The following is a 21,846-nucleotide window of genomic DNA, read 5'->3' on the forward strand; positions in this document are numbered from 1 at the left end:
TTTTATGTGAAAAAAAAAAAATTACATAGATGCTTTTACTTCATTAAAAAAAAAAGGACAACTACGAATGTATAATGTGGAAAGTGTTTTAACAGTGCAAGTCAACCCTGTCACGTGAACACGCTTTCATATGACATCAGAGAAGGGGACGAGGAGGCTCCACAGCTGGATCTTCAAAGGATACAAAGCTACTCCACTGCTCCGCTCACTCCACTGGCTCCCGATAGCCGACTCGCATCCGGTTCGAGACTCTTGTACTTGCCTACCGATGCCTTCACCAAACTGCACCCAGCTACCTCCAGACCCTCGTCTCTCCCTATACCCCCACCCGACCTCTCCGCTCCGCCTGCTCTAGAAGAATGGCTGTACCTCCTCTACACTCCCCTGCCTCCAGAGCCCGCTCCTTCTCCACCCTCGCCCTTTATATAACTATCTACACTTATCAGCTCTTGAACTGCCCTGATATCAAACTGTACTGTGCTTTTGTATTTGCCCTTACTAGGACTGAAGTCATTGTATTTTGTATCTTGCTCTTAATTGAACTGTAAGTCGCCTTGGATAAGGGCATATGCTAAGAAATTAATAATAATAATAATAATAATAATAATAATAATAATAATAATAATAATAATAATAATAATATTTCGAGCTGCAGCCTGAGCAAACCGGAAAAAACATCTGTAAATTGTAAACTGTCCCTGAAAAGTAACTATTTGTAACTGTAACTAGTTAAAACACATTTTCAAGTAATTTGTAACTGCAACATATATATATATATATATTTAATTCATCACGATTTTCAATGCTATTTTCAAAGAAAAACAAATTCAATAATCCACCACAAGGTGGTGCCGGTATGATGTAACAACCCCTGGAAAATGACACATTAAAATAAATTTCATTTGCAACTGATCCTCTTGGTACTAAATAAGAACTACTATGATTGCTTTGTATTTATTGATATATTTAAGAATGCAAATTAAAAAAGGAAGCAACTTGTATTTTATAAAATATTTTCTCAGCCAAATTAGTGTGATTATGAAAACAAAAGCTACCCACCGCAATGGCTAGTGTCTGGATATCCTGAGGGGAGACACAAGCACTGGCCCTAGGCAGCCAAGCACAGCTCCACCATCCCCCCTTTACCTAAATGGTGTCATTTAATTGACTAAACTTTTGTCTACACGACCAGCCAATCACCACTAAACATACTATTGTACAGAGTATGGCACACTGAAAAGATCAATGTAGTATGATGAAAAATATTTGCTGCAATATAAGCAACACAGGATACAGCAAAAGTTATCTAACAATTTTATAAGCAACACAGGATACAGCAAAAGTTATCTAACAATTTTAATACAATGTACTGATTTTCACAAAACTGGCCAAACCAATTCTAGGGGTGCTTTTACAACCCCCAATTGACACTAATCTTGGACTATTTTATGTAAAGTAACATTGGGTAATCCAGGATTAGTGCTGAATGGGGTTTGTGAATCCTTAGGGAAGACACACAAACATTGAATCTTGCACCAGAATGGTTTTAAACTGCCAGTTTCAATTTCTTAGTACAGCAAATTGAAAGCTGAAATCCACAGAGAGCACTTAGTCTTAGCTGTGTGCAACTGCAAAGGCAACTTCCTCTTTCAATTAACTGAAGAGTTTCACAGGTTATTATGAGGCATTGGTAAATATAGGAAATAAAAATAATACCTAGTACTTCTTTTCACTAACTGACTCAAAGCAATTAGAGCTCAGTGTTACAGGACGCCCTACGTGGTAAAGAGACAACAGGCTTTTCAAATAAATATATTTCCGCACAGGGATGGGCACTTTTATTGTTCAGAAACAAAAAAGATTTTTTGACACAGTTTTTTACTCACAGTGGCCTGGATGTTTCTGACGACAGGCTTTCAGTTCTGCTCTGTAATATACAAGCTTACTTCTGCTCTGTAACTTTCTCACCCTTTTCTGATGAGTAGCCTCCCCTTTAATACAGAGTCAGCCAAGCATTGTCATTTGAGGAATTGGTCTCAAGAGTTTACGTTTTGTGGCTTTCACAAACCCCAGTTATCAAAAATTTTGAACTACCGAATGTGCCTAACACTTTAAACCTAGGTTCACAATACAATTCACAATACAATTCTAACGGAAAGTGCAACACACCCATCTTAATAGATACAGGGGCGATTAAACAACAATATGGTACCATTTAAGAAGGACAATTTTTGGTTTAATTATTCAGTGCAGAGCAAAACAGTTTGGTAGGGTAGTTCAGGTTAAGGGTAATCTTGAAACGATGAAATAAGGTTAATTTGGTACGCTTTTTTGAAAATGTACGGGCAGTTTCTTCCTACAAGCTAGAATGATAAACCTTGTTTTCATATCTGCTGTGTAACTACAGTTGGGCGGTTCTTCAGGCTCATTTGTCCATGAGCACTCTGTCAGATTGAACAAGTCCTTGCTCTTATACAGATTGTTATACCGTTTGTCAGGATAGTGGCTACCTCCTGTTCTACATACATTTATAACCACGTCCTCGTCAGAAAATATAAACGTGTTCCGTTGTTTGCATGACCCGTGATCAGTAAGGTTTCTGTTCCTTATTTGAGCTGTGCAGAAATTATTGTCACCTTTTGCGTTCCTGGGTGCAAGGTGCCTCTTTCGGAAATCAGCGAAGGTGGAAGTAAGGGCCACGATTTCACTTTCCTCTCCCACACAGCTGCACAGGAAGGCAGAAAAGGAACCAGTGACACTGGGGTAAGCACCACTCACGAAGGACTGAGGATCACCCTGTCCTCTGTGATCCTGCCAAAGAGTGAGCAGGCAGCCCTCCATCACTGTGAAGAACCCGAAGGTTCCATTCCATCTAGATCCCACCTGGGTCTTGTCTCTGAAGGATGGCAGCTCCAGCTGCTTCTCATTCTCAGTGTGGAGAACAGCACAGGTCTTTGGTGTTCTGGACCTGAGAGTCTGACTTCTCATGAATTGGTTGCTGGACTCAACCAAGAACATCAAGAAGAGAAATTTGACCATCCTCTATATCAGCTTAACCTGAAGAAGAGCCATCACAAAACAATTATTGGAACATCTTTTCTTTCATTTCTTTTTAGAGTTTTCATTAAAAAAATGGTCACACATGGTGAACACAATAACTGCCTTGATTTTGCACCAGTCTTATCCAAATGTTAATCATACATCCTATAGACCGTTCAGATGTGATTTTCTACACATATTTTATTTTGTGATTATGAGGATTCTCTGTATGTGTTTGCCATGGTCCTGGCAATCAAAACATAAATACTTCACTTTACAGGTTTCTGGTGGGAACTAGAAGATATATATATATATATATATATATATATATATATATATATATATATATATATATATACTTTGTTGCTTTACATTATTATACAGTCCCTAAAAATCCCTTAAGTGTGCTACCTTTAATTAGTACATTCATTAGTACTTCAAACACGTCAGCTATGTCATTGGTACAGACAAATTTATAAAACCCTAATGGGGAAATCACCCCTCGATTTAAGAGAATTGTTGACTATATCAGTCTCCTATTACAACCTTCGATTCAGCAATTTGATTGAGTGTTTTTACCGCTGTTGGGTATAACTCCAATACCAATATCCAGCTGCTCACGAGTGGAATGAGTTACAATCAAGGCTTAAACTCCCTGGTTTTATCTCAGACTTGAAGCTCTTTGCCTTGTTTCATATACTTGTCAGAGCAGACACTGATTTTATTAGGTTTTTTTTTTTCGTGTTCCTGTAATGTCTCTGTCTATGTATTTTTGTTTGTTGTATTTATGTTGCCTCTTGGTCAGGTCGGCATTTTAAATGAGAACTTGTTCTCAGTGTCTTTACCTGGTTAAATAAAGGTTTGAATTGAATTATCTAGAATATCTAGAACTGTATTAGTTTGAATTAGTACATTCATTGTCTATAATACCTAGAACTGTATTAGCTTTCAGATGCTGGGATTGTGTAATGGTAAGACACACACCTCAACGCTCCCCTCTACAGTAAATGTTTTACAGCACACAACTGTGACCAGAACCAAACATCTGACACACAAGTCACTTAAACTGCATGCTGATGAAAATACAGCTTATTCATTTACACGTGTATGCCCTTGTTTGGCTGCAGTGCTACCCTATTGCCAAGATAATTTGTCGAAAGACACATAACTATAGAATATCTAAATTCTGTAATAACACTGGTTAATGCAAAATGTAATAACATGTCTATCAAGTAACAATGTATTAAAATAAATGCTGTTACCGAAGCTACATAAGGTACAGAAAAACCAGACCCTACTCCTTTTGCCATTGTATATATATTCACTGTGGGCTAGATTCTCAAAGCTGTTTACTCCAAATCATTTGTGTAATACACAGTAAAGATACCGAACCAGAAATAACTTTTCTGACAAAAAAATAAATCACCAAAACTAACAATGTAATAACGAGTGTATGATTAATGATACATACCAAACCTTAAAGTAAGCTTTTCTTCCTGTTTTTGTCTTGAGAAACTGTCACAGAAACTGTTTCTCCTCGCGACCATTTTATACAAAACCCCAAACCAGACACGCCTTAGACCACAAACTGTAATAATAACATTACCTCACAGGCAAATGTATCAACCCCCTTTCTTTTCTCAAAAAGCTTAGATGATTTACTTGAGTCAAGAACAATTATTGAATGATTTGTAATGTAGACAGTTAGGTATAGACATAGGAATTAAAGTCTGGTGTTTCACGGTGCTCCATTCTAGGTCCCTTGTTGTTTTCATTATATATGCTACAGTTAGGTGACATTATTTGCAGACAGGGACTGAACTTCCATTGCTGTGCTGATGATACCCAGCTATATTTGTCCCTAAAGCCAGGAATTTCTTCTGCCTGGGTGTTATTAGCTATTTGCCTTACAGACATCAAGCATTGCATGTCACAGAATTTTCTAATTTTGAATTCAGATAAAACAGGGGTTATGCTTAAACACAGTGTGGCATAGTGGTTAGGGCTCTGAACTATTGACCGGAGGTTCGTGGGTTCAGTCCCAGGTGTGAGGGGACACTGCTGCTGTACACTTGAGCAAGGTACTTTACCTCAATTGCTCCAGTAAAAACCCAACATTGTAAATGGGCAATTGTATGTAAAAATAATATGATATCTTGGAACAAATGTAAGTCGCCCTGGATAAGGGTGTCTGCTAAGAAATAAATTATGCTAGTTGGCTCACAGAACCAACTAAAAGGAAATGTGGGATTACGTAAACTTGACCCTTGCAGTCCCTCATCAAAACTTAAACTAGAAATCTGAGACTCATATTAGGGAAGTTACTAAAGTATCTTTTTACCATTTGAGAAATATAGCCAAACTTAAACCTATTATTTCCGTATCTCATGCCTTTGTTTCATCTAGAATTGATTATTGTAATGCACTTTTTTCTGGTGTCCCAAAACATGTGGTATCCCGCTTGCAGCTTGTTTAGAATAACGCAGCTAGAATTCTGACTAAAACCAGGAAAAGTGAACATATTACCCCTGTTTTGGCCTCTTTACACTGGCTCCCTGTGCAGTATAGATTTTATATTTTGCTGTTTACTTACAAGGACCTAAATGGATTAGCACCTAGTTATTTGCAGGAGTTAGAGACCCTGCATCTTCCAAACCGCACTCTGAGATCACAGGATGCGGGGCTGCTGGTTATTCCGAGGGTCAACAAAAGCAACGCAGGAGGAGGGAGGGCTTTTTATTGTAGAGCTCCTAAATGATGGAATGCTCTGCCTTCGTTTGGCAGGGAAGCTGGGACCGTTACAGTTTTCAAGTCAAGACTAAAAACGCACTTTTATAAAATGGCTTTCTTATCTTAGTGGGTTTTAATGTAACTTTTAAATTTCTGCTTTTGTATTGTGTATACTGTTATTTACATCTGTTATTTAAATGGTCTGATTGTGGCAGTTGTATGTGTGACATGCTATACAAATATATTGTGGTTGGGTCTTTTTTCTGCTATGGACTGTGCAGTGCTTTACTTTTGTATAAAAAGCGCTATATAAATGCAATAAATACCCTGCTCTCCTGTGCTGTACCCTGCTCTCCTGTGCTGTACCCTGCTTTCCTGTGCTGTATCCTGCTCTCATGTGCTGTACCCTGCTCCCCAGTGCTGCACCCTACTCCCCTGTGCTGCACCCTGCTCCCCTGTGCTGTACCCTGCTCCCCTGTGCTGTATCCTGCTCTCATGTACTGTACCCTGCTCCCCTGTGCTGTACCCTGCTCCCCTGTGCTGTACACTGCTTCTCTATGCTGTACCCTGCTCCCCTGTGCTGTACCCTGCTCCCCTGTGCTGTACATTGCTTCTCTATGCTGTACCCTGCTCCCCTGTGCGGTACCCTGCTCCCCTGTGTTGTATCCTGGTCCCAGGCAATCCAGGCAAAAAAAAGTAATGGCTGGAAGAGAAAGCACCCCCATTTTACGTAACATAAAGGTCCTAAAAGCAAAGCCAGCAATTGACTACTGCCACACCACCTTGAGTAAGCCTGATCTGAGAAGCGAAGCAAGGCTGGGTTTGTTTAGTACTTGGAGGAGAGGCCACCTGGGAATGCAAAGTGCTGTAGGCATTACAAAATTAAAATGAAGTTTTACCATTGAAAAGTGTAAAAAGTATATAAAAAATAGAGTTTAAAGAGAAAGCACACCCAGTGTAAGAAACATAAAGGACCTAAGAGCAGAACTAGCAATTGACTATGGTCAAATCACCTTGATTAAGGCTGGGTTTGGTTAGTACTTGGATGAGAGGCCATCTGGGAATTCTATGTGCAGTAGGCCTTACAATTTTAAAATTACATTTTACCACAGTCCACATAATATGAAGGGCCTAAAAGCAGAGGAAGCAATCGTCTACGGACATCACCTTAAGTAAGCCTGATCTTTTCTGATCTCAGAAACTTAACAAGGCTGGATAGGCGGCACATTTCAGGATGGCACACACCACAGCTTGCCCTAGAAATCAAAGGGGCCAGTTGCCCAGTGGTAGAGCGCATGCTTCACATGTATGAGGCCCCGGGTTCAATCCCCGGCATCTCCAGGTGGTATTTCTTTACCCCGCCCTTCCATGAAATCACACTTTATTGTTTATTAAAAACACTCTTCCAAAACCCAGCCCTTTCTGGTTTCATTCATTCAATCAATCTATCTATCTTTTGATTTATAAATGTAATTATTTATTTTATTAATCTCTATCTAACTTTTGATTCAGAATTATAAATATATTTATATATGTTTTCTCTCTCTATCTATATTTTGATTTCAAAAAATAAATATAATTTTTTTAACTCTCTCCTTCTCTCTATCCATCTAACTATTAGGCATACCATTACAAAAAAAGTCTTCTTATCTTCAACATTTCACACGATTAATGTTGTCATTGAAGCTAAATCAATCAGAATAACAGGACAAGAGGGAGACGCAAAAGAGATATGCTCCAGGAGCCGGTTTTTCAAAACTTGTAATCTGGATCATTTTAATCCATTTGTTCAGAAAATGTCACTGCTAGATTATCCATATTACGAATAATTGCGATTAAAAAGTCCAGCATTTTAAAAAGTAACCTCGATCACAAAATATAGGATTACAAATCCAGATAATTTGTATCCAGATTACAAGTTTTGAAAAAGCAGCTCCCGGTAAACCTCCAACTCACAACCGCAGTGTCCTGCCGTACAAGTACCACACAAAAAACAAGTGCACCACATGGAGCACGGGGAGACGATGTCAGAAAAATTGAGGAAAGCTGTCAAAACAAAATAACCTTCTTCTAAAAGAAAACACAACTAATTAATCCAAAAAAACTCAACCAAACATTCATGACTCCGGCAGGACTCGAACCCATAACCTTTGAATCACACCACACAGCCAGTCTAGAACTCCAATGCGCTATCAATTGTGCCACAGAGCCCTGCACTGTTTCAGCCGGCGCAGCAAAGTTGAGGTAGACGGAGCCAAGGCCACGGAGGAAAAAGCCAAAAAACGACGGGGATGGGATTCAAACCTGCGCGTGCAGAGCACAGTGCAATACATCGCCTTTACCGCTCGGTCACCTCGTCCTCCATACAGCAATCACATAAAAAAAACACATTTCAGGATGGAACACAAAGAACACAGCTTGCCCTGGAAATCAAACGGTCAGTTGCACAAAGCAAGGATTTAATGATGATGGGGGATGTAGCTCAGTGGTAGAGCGCATGCTTCGCATGTATGGGGCCCCGGGTTCAATCCCTGGCATCTCCAGGTGGTATTTCTTTACCCCGCCCTTCCATGAAATCACACTTTGTTGTTTATTAAAAACACTCTTCCAAAACCCAGCCCTTTCTGGTTTCATTCATTCAATCAATCTTTTGATTTATAAATGTCAACATTATTTATTTTCTTTCTTTCTATCTCTTCATAATTATATATATATATATATATATATATATATATATATATATATATATATATATATATATATTTATTATTTTTTTTCTAACTCTATATTTTGATTTCTAAAAATAAATATTATTTTTTTTAACTCTCTCCTTCTCTCAGCTTGAAGTGGCTCTGTGAACAGCACGACAGGCCTGCGGATCCAGCGTTTTACATCAGAGGTGTGGGCAAGCAGGGCCTTTACTTCATACCTGCAAAAACTTCAATCTTGTTAGCTGGGAAAACCACAAATTAATTAAACTGTTTCTGTCAAAGAGCCAGACATCTCTGCCGCATACCCCTTTCACTCAAAAAAGGTGCTCACACCTCGTACAAGGGAAGATGGGTTTCAGGGTCACTCTGTGACACTGGGTTCGAATCCCCGCAGTGCCTCTTTAATTTCTTCTTCCAAAGGTAAATGCATACCTTCTTCTAAAAAAAACACAACTAAGTAATAAAAAATCATGTATAAGCATTCATGACTCAAAACTATACCCTTTGAATCATACTACACAGATGGTCTAGAAGTCCATTGCGCCACAGAGCCCTGCACTGTTTTAAACTACACGGCAAAAGTGAGGTAGACGGAACCAAGGCCACGGAGGAAAATGTGCCAGAAAACGACGGGGATGGGATTCAAACCTGCGCGTGCAGAGCACAGTGCAATACATCGCCTTTACCGCTCGGTCACCTCGTCCTCCATGCAGCAATCACATAAAAAAAAACACATTTCAGTTTTGGTTTTTGTTCCAACTGAACTCTCAATTACTTAATTGAACTAAGAATTTGCTTAATTTGACTTTTTAAATTGATTAGCTTACAAGTTCCTTATATCATTTTGTATTTAACTTGAAATCTCCAACTCTTTAAAATAAGTAAAAAGCTCTGATTAGTTCCATTAAGGGTTCAATTAAGTAATTGAGAGCTCAGTTGGAACAAAAACCAGCAGGACACTGAGTCCCCAGGACCAGGGTTGAGAACCACTGTTCTTCCATCAGCCAGCCCTTTCATTCATTCATTCATTCATTCAATCATTCAATCATTCATTCATTCAATCTATCTATGTTTTGTTGCACAGAGTGAGACTAAGATGACAACAGGGGATGTACAGTGCCTATAGTAAGTATTCACTATTCATCCCCCTTGGACGTTTTCACAGTTTGTTGTGTTACAACCTGAAATCTTGATGCATTTAAATGGGATTTACACAACCTACTCAACACTTTCAATGTGGGAAAAATAAAAACCTGAGAAGTCTTCATTAGATAAGTACTCACCCCCTTTGCTATGACACTCCTAAATAAGCTCTGGTGCAACCAATTGCCTTCAGAATTCACACAATAAGTTCAATGGAGTCCATCTGTGTGCAATAAAAATGGTTCACATGATTTTGGATTAAATACACCTGTCCCACAGTTAGATAGTGCATTCAAAGCAAAGATACTACCATGAAGACCAAGACAACTCTGGAATAAAGTTGTGGAAAGGCACAGATCAGGGGAGAGGTATAAAACGATTTCAAAGGCATTGAATATCCCTTGGAGCACTGTCAAGTCTACCATTAAGATGTGGAAGGTATACGGCACCACCCCGAATCTGCTTAGAGCAGGCCGTCCTCCCAAACTGAGCAGCTGGGTAAGAAGGCCATTGGTCAGAGAAGTCACCAAGAGGCCAATGACAACTCTGAAAGACCTACAGCGTTCCATGGCTGAGACGAAAGAAACTGTCCATGTGTCAACAATAGCTCAGGTACTCCACAAATCTGGCCTGTATGGAAAAGTGGCAAGAAGGAAGCCATTTCTGAAAAAGGCCCATGTAAAATCCCGCTTGGAATTTGCAAAAAAGGATCATGCTATGGGGATGCTTTTCATCGGCAGGGACTGGGAAGCTTGTCAGGGTAGAGGGCAAAATGAATGGACAATGACCCCAAGCACACAGCCAAAGCGACACTGGAGTGGCTTAAAAACAAGAAAGCGAACATCCTAGAGTGGCCCAGTCAAAGCCCGGACTTGAATCAGATTGAGAATCAGTGGCAAGACTTGAAGATTGCTGTCCACCAACGATCCCCATCCAACTTGACAGAGCTTGAATAATTTTGCCAAGAAGAATGGGTGAATATTGCACGATCCAGATGTGCAAACCTGGTAGAAACGTACCCCAAAAGACTTACAGGTGCCAAAGGTGGTTCTACCAAGTATTGACTCAGGGGTGAATACTTATCTAACCAAGACATTTCAGTTTTTTTTTTATTTTTCATTAACTGTTGTTTCACAATAAAAAATCTCTTGCCTCTTCAAAGTGTTGAGTAAGTTGTGTAAATCAAAGGAAAAAATCCCATTTAAATACATCAAGATTTCAGGTTGTAAACTTCCAAGGGGGGTGAATACTTACTATAGGCACTGTAGCTCAGTGGTAGAGTGCATGCTTCACATGTATGAGGCCCTGGGTTCACTCTCCAGGTGGAATTTCTTTACTTAATATTACAATGAAATCACACTTTGTTGTTTATTAAAACACTCTTAACCCTAACCCACCACCTGGCCCTTTCTGGTTTCATTCATTCAATCTATCTATCTATCTACTGTATTGGTAAATAAGTGGAAATCTCCCAGTCTTTCAGTCAAGTTTGGTGCCCTACAGGGATGCCCTTTGTCCCTGTTACTTTTTGTCAGTTATTTAGAGATGCCTGGCAATTTTATAAGCGAGGATCCATCCGAGGAATTGTAATCCCAGGGAGCAAGGGTACACAGGTGAAATGCTCCTTATATATGGATGACGTGTCTTGTTTCTGCAGTGACCAACTGTCTGTACAGTGATTGGTTTGGACAAGCTTGGGGGGGGTCATCAGTTAATATAGGGCTGGGTAAAAGCTGAAATGTGTGTTTTCTTTATGTGATTGCTGCATGGTGGACGAGGTGACCGAGCGGTAAAGGCGATGTATTGCACTGTACTCTGAACGCGCAGGTTTGAATCCCATCCCCGTCGTTTTCTGGCCTTGGTTCCGTCTACCTCAACTTTGCCGAGGATTGTGGTTGAGGAGTGACTTATTATTTACTTTTTGAGACTGAACTTGTTTCTGTTTTTACCCCGATATCATCGTTGATAGTGGGGTGGATTATTGTTTTTCATTTGGATTATTTTGGGTATTTTTGTTTGTAAAAATAAAAGAGTATTTCTTTGGGAGAAACAGTTTGGACATTATGTATCTGCTGTCCTGTCACACCTTAGCAGTCCATTTATTCAGCACGTCTCAGGTGCGTCAGGTCCAATTTATTTTCACACACGCTGTTTAAAAGTATTTTTTTCACAGTAAAACAGGTTTAAAAGGCACTGCATATCAACAGGACACTCAATACTGCACCTCCAGGCCCCGCTCCACCCCTTGTTTGCTGTATTTTTCACATACCTCTTCATAGTCGTGCATACTGATAAATCCTCTCCTGATCACTCGTTTTATCACCAAATTCTTCAATAATGCGATCCAAGTCATTATTTTATTACTATAACATCACAAAAAGCTCTGCAAATAATGTCTGTGATATTCTTTGAGCGCTGGATGCAGAAGCAGCTATCTTGTTTGTTTATGTCCGTGTTATCTCTGTGGTGCCGGAGCTTTGTGTATTGCTCAGATACACCCCTTTTTTTCGGCTTCTCTTAGCTCCTATCAGTCTCACTATGCCATTGAAAGGTTTTCTCTGCTTTTTCTGCTTCATGTGCTTCATGTCTTTCTGATGAGGTGGGACAGGGTCCGACATAGGACCGCAAAGGGGTGACTAGAGAGTTCCATGGAGAGGAGCATTTACAAGTTCATTCCAATTTTTGGATGGCCTTTCCCCTCGGTGTAGGGCTTAACACGAGGTTAAAAGCAGAATGAGCACAATGTAAGAACAAAACAAAGTTTGCAAATGAGAGGAGGCCATTCGGCCCATCTTGCTCGTTTGGCTGTTAGTAGCTTATTGATCCCAGAACCTCATCAAGCAGCTTCTTGAAGGATCCCAGGGTGTCAGCTTCAACAACATTACTGGGGAATTGGTTCTAGAATCCTCTGTGTAAAAAAAGTGCCTCCTATTTTCTGTTCTGAATGCCCCTTTATCTAATCTCCATTTGTGACCTCTGATCCTTGTTTCTTTTTTCAGGTCTAAAAAGTCCCTTGGGTCGACATTGTCAATACCTTTTAGAATTCTGAATGCTTGAATCAGATCACCGCGTAGTCTAATTTGTTCAAGACTGAATAGATTCAATTCTTTGAGCCTGTCTGCATACGACATGCCTTTTAAACCTGGGATAATTCTGGTTGCTCTTCTTTACACTCTTTCTAGAGCAGCAATATCCTTTTTGTAACGAGGAGACCAGAACTGAACACAATATTCTAGTTGAGGTCTTACTAATGCATTGTAAAGTTTTAACATTACTTCCCTTGATTTAAATTCAACATTTTTCATAATATATCCGAGCATCTTGTTGGCTTCCCCACATTGTCTAGATAAACATAAACTCCTAGATCTTTTTCATAGATTCCTTCTTCAATTTCAGTATCTTCTATATGATATTCATAATGCACATTTTTATTGCCTGCATGCAGTACTTTTCTCTATTAAATGTCATTTGCCATGTGTCTGCCCAATTCTGAATGCTGTCTAGATCATTTTGAATGACCTTTGCTGCTTCAACAGTGTTTGCCACTCATCCTATTTTTGTGTCGTCTGCAAATTTAACAAGTTTGCTTACTATGCCAGAATCTAAATCATTAATGTAGATTACGAATAGCAGAGGACCTAATACTGATCCCTGTGGTACACCACTGGTTGCCTCGCTCCATTTTGAGGTTTCTCGTCTAATTAATACTTTCTGTTTTCTACATGTTAACCTCTCCCTAATCCATGTGCATGTATTTCTGTGAATCCCTACTACGTTAATTTTAGGAATTAATCTTTTTAGAAGGTGGTATGCATTTAACTTTGGGAGAAGAAGTAAGAGAGGCACTGCTTGGATTCGAACCAAGGATTTCCTGTTTACAAGGCAGGTGCTTTAACCAACTAAGCCACAATGCCTCACACTTGCCAGCTGCTCGGTGTGCTAAACTGAAGGGCTACAAAACTGTCCCAGGACACGGTGGCCAGCAAGATTACTTTGTTTTGACAGCTTTCCTCAATTTTTCTGACATTGTCTCCAAGTGCTCCAAGTGGTGCACTTGTCTTTTGTGTGGTACTTGTACAGCAGGACACTGCGGTTGTGATTTGGAAGCTCACCAGGAGCTGCTTTTTCAAAACTTGTAATCTGGATACAAATTATCTGGATTTGTAATCCTATATTTTGTGACCGAGTTTACTTTTTAAAATGCTGGACATTTTAATCGCAATTCTTAATATGGATAATTCAGCAGTGACATTTTCTGAACAAATGGATCAAAATGATCCAGATTACAAGTTTTAAAAAACCGGCTCCTGGAGCATATCTCTTTTGCGTCTCCCTCTTGTCCTGTTATTCTGATTGATTTAGCTTCAATGACAACATTAATCGTGTGAAATGTTGAAGATAAGAAGACTTTTTTTGTAATGGTATGCCTAATAGTTAGATGGATAGAGAGTTAAAAAAATTATATTTATTTTTTGAAATCAAAATATAGATAGAGAGAGAAAACATATATAAATATATTTATAATTCTGAATCAAAAGTTAGATAGAGATTAATAAAATAAATAATTACATTTATAAATCAAAAGATTGATTGAATGAATGAAACCAGAAAGGGCTGGGTTTTGGAAGAGTGTTTTTAATAAACAACAAAGTGTGATTTCATGGAAGGGCGGGGTAAAGAAATACCACCTGGAGATGCCGGGGATTGAACCCGGGGCCTCATACATGCGAAGCATGCGCTCTACCACTGAGCTACATCCCCTGTTGTCGATGAACACTTGAACTCTTGAAGTCTTGAACTGGATGCGAGCAGCGATCGGGAGCCAGTGGAGTGAGCGCTAGTCTAGACGGGAGAGTACCAGGGCCTGGACGAGGAGCTGGGTGGTGTAGTTGGTGAGGAAGGGTCAGATTCTTCGTATGTTGCTCAGGAAGTATCAGCAAGTGCGTGCCATAGTGAGATGTGCTGGGAATTAGAGAGGAGGGGGCCCAGGGATCGGGTGTAGAGAGAGAACAGAAGAGGACCAAAGACTGACCCTTTGGGGACTCCTGTTGAGAGAGAGCGAGGTGAGGAGGTTACTCCACGCCAGGTTACCTGGTAAGTGCGGTTGGAGAGGGTGGCGGAGAACCAGGCCAGAGCAGTGCCAGAGATTCCCAGGTCAGCGAGAGAGGATAGTAGAATAGAGACAGCAGAGAGGTCGAGGAGAATTAGGATAGAGGAGATAGAGGCAGCTCGGGCAGTTTAGTGAGTTAGTGACAGACAGAAGGGCGGTTTCAGTGGAGTCAGCAGAGCAGAAGCCAGATTGTTGAGAGTGGTTGGACAGGAAAGCAGAGAGCTGGCGGTGTACAGCCCACTCGAGGGTTTTGGAGAGGAAGGGTAGGAGGGAGACAGGATGGTAGCTCTGGAGGGAGGTGGGGTTGAGGGTAGGTTTTTTGAGAAGGGGAGTGATAGAGGCCTGTTTGAAGGCAGAGGGAAAGAGTCCAGAAAGGAGAGAGGTGTTGAGAAGGGAGGAGATGAAGGGAAGTAGAGCAGGAGCAGCAGCTTGAAAGAGGTGAGTGGGGAGGAGGTCCAGGGCACGTGTGTTGGGTTTGTGACCCTGGAGCAGGGAGGAGAGGTCAGTCTGAGAGGGGAGAGAAGGTGGAGAAGGAGGGTGAGTTAGTAGGGGATGCAGTGGATGTAGGGGTTGGAGCGGGAGGGGGTGGGGGGGAGGGAGATGTGTTAAAGAGTTTGCGGATATCTGAGATTTTAAAAGAGAAGAAAGAGGCAAAGTCATCAGAGGAGATAGAGGAGGGAGGAGGAGGGGGGAGGGTTTAGGAGGGAGGAGAAGGTAGAGAATAGTTTACATGGGTTGTGAGTGGAGGCTTGGATTATAGATTGGAAATAAGAACATTTAGCAGAGGAAAGAGTAGAGGAGAAGGAGGAGAGGAGAGAGCGGTAGAGGTCTAGAGCAGCAGGGAGTTTGGTTCTGAGCTGTACCCTGCTCTCCTGTGCTGTACCCTGCTCTCCTGTGCTGTACCCTGCTCCCCTGTGTTGTATCCTGGTCCCCTCTGCTGTACCCTGTGCTGTACCCTGCTCTCCTGTGGTGCACTCTGCTCCCCTGTGCTGTACCCTGTGCTGTACCCTGCTCTCCTGTGCTATACCCTGCTCCCCTGTGCAGTAACATGCTCCTCTGTGCTGTACCCTGCTCCCCTGTGCTGCACCCTGCTCACCTGTGCAGTACTCTGCTCCCCTGTGCTGTACCCTGTGCTATACCCTTCTCCTCTGTGCTGCACTCTGCTCCCCTGTGCTGTACCCTGCTCCCCTGTGCTGTACCCTGCTCTCCTGTGCTGTACCATGCTCCCCTGTGCTGTACCCTGCTCCCCTGTGCTGTACCCTGCTCCCCTGTGCTGTACCCTGCTCTCCTGTGTTGTACCCTGCTCCCCTGTGCTGTTCCCTGCTCCTCTGTGCTGCACTATGCTCCCCTGTGCTGTACTCTGCGCTGTACCCTGCTCTCCTCTGCTGCACTCTGCTCTCCTGTGCTGTACCCTGTTCCCCTGTGCTGTACCCTGCTCTCCTGTGCTGTACCCTGCTCCCCTGTGCTGTACCCTGTGCTGTACCCTGCTCCTCTGTGCTGCACTCTGCTCCCCTGTGCTGTACCCTTCTCCCCTGTGCTGTACTCTGCGCTGTACCCTGCTCTCCTCTGCTGCACTCTGCTCTCCTGTGCTGTACCCTGCTCCCCTGTGCTGTACCCTGCTCCCCTGTGCTGTACCCTGCTCTCCTGTGCTGTACCCTGCTCTCCTGTGCTGTACCCTGCTCCCCTGGCCTGTATCCTGTGCTATACCCTGCTCCTCTGTGCGGCACTCTGCTCCCCTGTGCTGTACTCTGCGCTGTACCCTGCTCTCCTCTGCTGCACTCTGCTCCCCTGTGCTGTACCCTGCTCCCCTGTGTTGTATCCTGGTCCCCTCTGCTGTACCCTGCTCTCCTGTGCTGCACTCTGCTCCGCTGTGCTGTACCCTGTGCTGTACCCTGCTCTCCTGTGCTGTACCCTGCTCCCCTGTGCAGAACCATGCTCCCCTGTGCTGTACCCTGCTCCCCTGTACTGCACCCTGCTCTCCTGTGCAGTACCCTGCTCCCCTGTGCTGTACCCTGTGCTATACCCTGCTCCTCTGTGCTGCACTCTGCTCCCCTGTGCTATACCCTGCTCCCCTGTGCTGTACTCTGCACTGTACCCTGCTCTCCTCTGCTGCACTCTGCTCTCCTGTGCTGTACCCTGCTCCCCTGTGCTGTACCCTGCTCTCCTGTGCTGTACCCTGCTCTCCTGTGCTATACCCTGCTCCCCTGTGCTGTACTCTGCGCTGTACCCTGCTCTCCTCTGCTGCACTCTGCTCTCCTGTGCTGTACCCTGCTCCCCTGTGCTGTACCCTGCTCCCCTGTGCTGTACCCTGCTCCTCTGTGCTGTACCCTGCTCTCCTGTGCTGTACCCTGCTCTCCTGTGCTGTACCCTGCTCCCCTGTGCTGTACCCTGCTCCTCTGTGCTGCACTCTGCTCCCCTGTGCTGTACCCTGCTCCCCTGTGCTGTATTCTGCGCTGTACCCTGCTCTCCTCTGCTGCACTCTGCTCTCCTGTGCTGTACCCTGCTCCCCTGTGCTGTACCCTGCTCTCCTGAGCTGTACCCTGCTCCCCTGTGCTGTACCCTGTGCTATACCCTGCTCCTCTGTGCTGCACTCTGCTCCCCTGTGCTGTACCCTGCTCCCCTGTGCTGTACTCTGCGCTGTACCCTGCTCTCCTCTGCTGCACTCTGCTGTCCTGTGCTGTACCCTGCTCCCCTGTGCTGTACCCTGCTCTCCTGTGCTGCACTCTGCTCCCATGTGCGGCAAGCAGGGCCTTTACTTCATATCTGCAAAAACTTCAATCTTGTTAGCTGGGAAAACCACAAATTAATTAAACTGTTTCTGTCAAAGAGCCAGACATCTCTGCCGCATACCCCTTTCACTCAAAAAAGGTGCTCACCCTTCGTACAAGGGAAGATGGGTTTCAGGGTCACTCTGTGACACTGGGTTCGAATCCCCGCAGTGCCTCTTTAATTTCTTCTTCCAAAGGTAAATGCATACCACCTTCTAAAAAAAAACACAACTAAGTAATAAAAAATCATGTATAAGCATTCATGAGTCAAAACTATACCCTTTGAATCATACTACACAGATGGTCTAGAAGTCCATTGTGCCACAGAGCCCTGCACTGTTTTAAGCTACACGGCAAAAGTGAGGTAGACTGAGCCAAGGCCACGGAGGAAAATGTGCCAAAAAACGACGGGGATGGGATTCAAACCTGCGCGTGCAGAGCACAGTGCAATACATCGCCTTTACAGCTCGGTCACCTCGTCCTCCACGCAGCAATCACACATAAAAAAAAAACACATTTCAGTTTTGGTTTTTGTTCCAACTGAACTCTCAATTACTTAATTGAACTAAGAATTTGCTTAATTTGACTTTTTAAATTGATTAGCTTACAAGTTCCTTATATCATTTTGTATTTAACTTGAAATCTCCAACTCTTTAAAATAAGTAAAAAGCTCTGATTAGTTCCATTAAGGGTTCAATTAAGTAATTGAGAGCTCAGTTGGAACAAAAAACAGCAGGACACTGAGTCCCCAGGACCAGGGTTGAGAACCACTGTTCTTCCATCAGCCAGCCCTTTCATTCATTCATTCATTCATTCATTCAATCATTCGTTCATTCAATCTATCTATGTTTTGTTGCACAGAGTGAGACTAAGATGACAACAGGGGATGTACAGTGCCTATAGTAAGTATTCACTATTCATCCCCCTTGGACGTTTTCACAGTTTGTTGTGTTACAACCTGAAATCTTGATGCATTTAAATGGGATTTACACAACCTACTCAACACTTTCAATGTGGGAAAAATAAAAACCTGAGAAGTCTTCATTAGATAAGTACTCACCCCCTTTGCTATGACACTCCTAAATAAGCTCTGGTGCAACCAATTGCCTTCAGAATTCACACAGTAAGTTCAATGGAGTCCATCTGTGTGCAATAAAAATGGTTCACATGATTTTGGATTAAATACACCTGTCCCACAGTTAGATAGTGCATTCAAAGCAAAGATACTACCATGAAGACCAAGACAACTCTGGAATAAAGTTGTGGAAAGGCACAGATCAGGGGAGGGGTATAAAACGATTTCAAAGGCATTGAATATCCCTTGGAGCACTGTCAAGTCTACCATTAAGAAGTGGAAGGTATACGGCACCACCCCGAATCTGCTTAGAGCAGGCCGTCCTCCCAAACTGAGCAGCCGGGTAAGAAGGGCATTGGTCAGAGAAATCACCATTCCACCATGCCAGCGTTCCATGGCTGAGACGAAAGAAACTGTCCATGTGTCAACAATAGCTCAGGTACTCCACAAATCTGGCCTGTATGGAAGAGCGGCAAGAAGGAAGCCATTTCTGAAGAATCCCACTTAGAATTTGCAAAAAAAGGATCATGCTATGGGGATGCTTTTCATCGGCAGGGACTGAGAAGCTTGTCAGGGTAGAGGGCAAAATGAATGGACAATGACCCCAAGCACACAGCCAAAGCGACACTGGAGTGGCTTAAAAACAAGAAAGCGAACATCCTAGAGTGGCCCAGTCAAAGCCCGGACTTGAATCAGATTGAGAATCAGTGGCAAGACTTGAAGATTGCTGTCCACCAACGATCCCCATCCAACTTGACAGAGCTTGAATAATTTTGCCAAGAAGAATGGGTGAATATTGCACGATCCAGATGTGCAAACCTGGTAGAAACTTACCCCAAAAGACTTACAGGTGCCAAAGGTGGTTCTACCAAGTATTGACTCAGGGGTGAATACTTATCTAACCAAGACATTTCAGTTTTTTTTATTTTTCATTAACTGTTGTTTCACAATAAAAATTATCTTGCCTCTTCAAAGTGTTGAGTAGGTTGTGTAAATCAAAGGAAAAAATCCCATTTAAATACATCAAGATTTCAGGTTGTAAACTTCCAAGGGGGGTGAATACTTTCTATAGGCACTGTAGCTCAGTGGTAGAGTGCATGCTTCACATGTATGAGGCCCTGAGTTCTCTCTTCAGGTAGAATTTCTTTACTTAATATTACAATGAAATCACACTTTGTTGTTTATTAAAACACTCTTAACCCTAACCCACCACCTGGCCCTTTCTGGTTTCATTCATTCAATCTATCTATCTATCTACTGTATTGGTAAATAAGTGGAAATCTCCCAGTCTTTCAGTCAAGTCTGGTGCCCGACAGGGATGCCCTTTGTCCCTGTTACTTTTTGTCAGTTATTTAGAGATGCCTGGCAATTTTATAAGCGAGGATCCATCCGAGGAATTGTAATCCCAGGGAGCAAGGGTACACAGGTGAAATGCTCCTTATATATGGATGACGTGTCTTATTTCTGCACTGACCAACTGTCTGTACAGTGATTGGTTTGGACAAGCTTGGGGGGGGGTCATCAGTTAATATAGGGCTGGGTGAAAGCTGAAATGTGTGTTTTTTTTATGTGATTGCTGCATGGAGGACGAGGTGACCGAGCGGTAAAGGCGATGTATTGCACTGTACTCTGCACGCGCAGGTTTGAATCCCATCCCCGTCGTTTTTTGGCCTTGGTTCCGTCTACCTCAACTTTGCTGAGGATTGTGGTTGAGGAGTGACTTATTATTTACTTTTTGAGACTGAACCTGTTTCTGTTTTTACTCCGATATCATCGTTGATAGCGGGGTGGATTATTGTTTTTCATTTGGATTATTCTGGGTATTTTTGTTTGTAAAAATAAAAGAGTATTTCTTTGGGAGAAACAGTTTGGACATTATGTATCTGCTGTCCTGTCACACGTTAGCAGTCCATTTATTCAGCACGTCTCAGGTGCGTCAGGTCCAATTTATTTTCACACACGCTGTTTAAAAGTATTTTTTTCACAGTAAAACAGGTTTAAAAGACACTGCATATCAACAGGACACTCAATACTGCACCTCCAGGCCCCGCTCCACCCCTTGTTTGCTGTATTTTTCACATACCTCTTCATAGTCGTGCATACTGATAAATCCTCTCCTGATCACTCGTTTTATCACCAAATTCTTCAATGATGCGATCCAAGTCATTATTTTATTACTATAACATCACAAAAAGCTCTGCAAATAATGTCTGTGATATTCTTTGAGCGCTGGATGCAGAAGCAGCTATCTTGTTTGTTTATGTCCGTGTTATCTCTGTGGTGCCGGAGCTTTGTGTATTGCTCAGATACACCCCTTTTTTTCGGCTTCTCTTAGCTCCTATCAGTCTCACTATGCCATTGAAAGGTTTTCTCTGCTTTTTCTGCTTCATGTGCTTCATGTCTTTCTGATGAGGTGGGACAGGGTCCGACATAGGACCGCAAAGGGGTGACTAGAGAGTTCCATGGAGAGGAGCATTTACAAGTTCATTCCAATTTTTGGATGGCCTTTCCCCTCGGTGTAGGGCTTAACACGAGGTTAAAAGCAGAATGAGCACAATGTAAGAACAAAACAAAGTTTGCAAATGAGAGGAGGCCATTCGGCCCATCTTGCTCGTTTGGCTGTTAGTAGCTTATTGATCCCAGAACCTCATCAAGCAGCTTCTTGAAGGATCCCAGGGTGTCAGCTTCAACAACATTACTGGGGAATTGGTTCTAGAATCCTCTGTGTAAAAAAAGTGCCTCCTATTTTCTTTTCTGAATGCCCCTTTATCTAATCTCCATTTGTGACCTCTGATCCTTGTTTCTTTTTTCAGGTCTAAAAAGTCCCTTGGGTCGACATTGTCAATACCTTTTAGAATTCTGAATGCTTGAATCAGATCACCGCATAGTCTAATTTGTTCAAGACTGAATAGATTCAATTCTTTGAGCCTGTCTGCATACGACATGCCTTTTAAACCTGGGATAATTCTGGTTGCTCTTCTTTGCACTCTTTCTAGAGCAGCAATATCCTTTTTGTAACGAGGAGACCAGAACTGAACACAATATTCTAGATGAGGTCTTACTAATGCATTGTAGAGTTTTAACATTACTTCCCTTGATTTAAATTCAACATTTTTCATAATATATCCGAGCATCTTGTTGGCTTCCCCACATTGTCTCCATTTCTTAGTCAACATAACCTCCTAGATCTTTTTCATAGATTCCTTCTTCAATTTCAGTATCTTCTATATGATATTTATAATGCACATTTTTATTGCCTGCATGCAGTAC

The 21,846-nt window shown here is 42.4% G+C and overlaps 1 long non-coding RNA gene and 3 other non-coding genes across 4 annotated transcripts; 1 reads left to right on the forward strand and 3 right to left on the reverse strand.

Moving 5' to 3' along the window:
* Positions 1-1,811: 1,811 nt before the first annotated feature.
* Positions 1,812-4,618, reverse strand: LOC131709295 (uncharacterized). The gene is made up of 2 exons (XR_009311462.1): positions 4,511-4,618; positions 1,812-3,057 (listed from the first exon to the last, which is right to left on the reverse strand). It is a non-coding gene; the product is annotated as an uncharacterized LOC131709295 (long non-coding RNA).
* A 3,622-nt stretch (positions 4,619-8,240) lies between these two features.
* trnaa-cgc (transfer RNA alanine (anticodon CGC)) lies at positions 8,241-8,312 on the forward strand. The gene has a single exon. It is a non-coding gene; the product is annotated as a tRNA-Ala (tRNA).
* Positions 8,313-13,463: 5,151 nt separating this feature from the next.
* Positions 13,464-13,537, reverse strand: trnat-ugu (transfer RNA threonine (anticodon UGU)). The gene has a single exon. It is a non-coding gene; the product is annotated as a tRNA-Thr (tRNA).
* Positions 13,538-14,312: 775 nt separating this feature from the next.
* On the reverse strand, positions 14,313-14,384 carry trnaa-cgc (transfer RNA alanine (anticodon CGC)). Its single transcript has one exon. It is a non-coding gene; the product is annotated as a tRNA-Ala (tRNA).
* Between the last annotated feature and the right edge of the window lie 7,462 nt (positions 14,385-21,846).

Source organism: Acipenser ruthenus, chromosome 42 (genome assembly GCF_902713425.1).
Source record: "Acipenser ruthenus chromosome 42, fAciRut3.2 maternal haplotype, whole genome shotgun sequence".
In the NCBI taxonomy this organism is placed as follows: Eukaryota; Metazoa; Chordata; class Actinopteri; order Acipenseriformes; family Acipenseridae; genus Acipenser; species Acipenser ruthenus.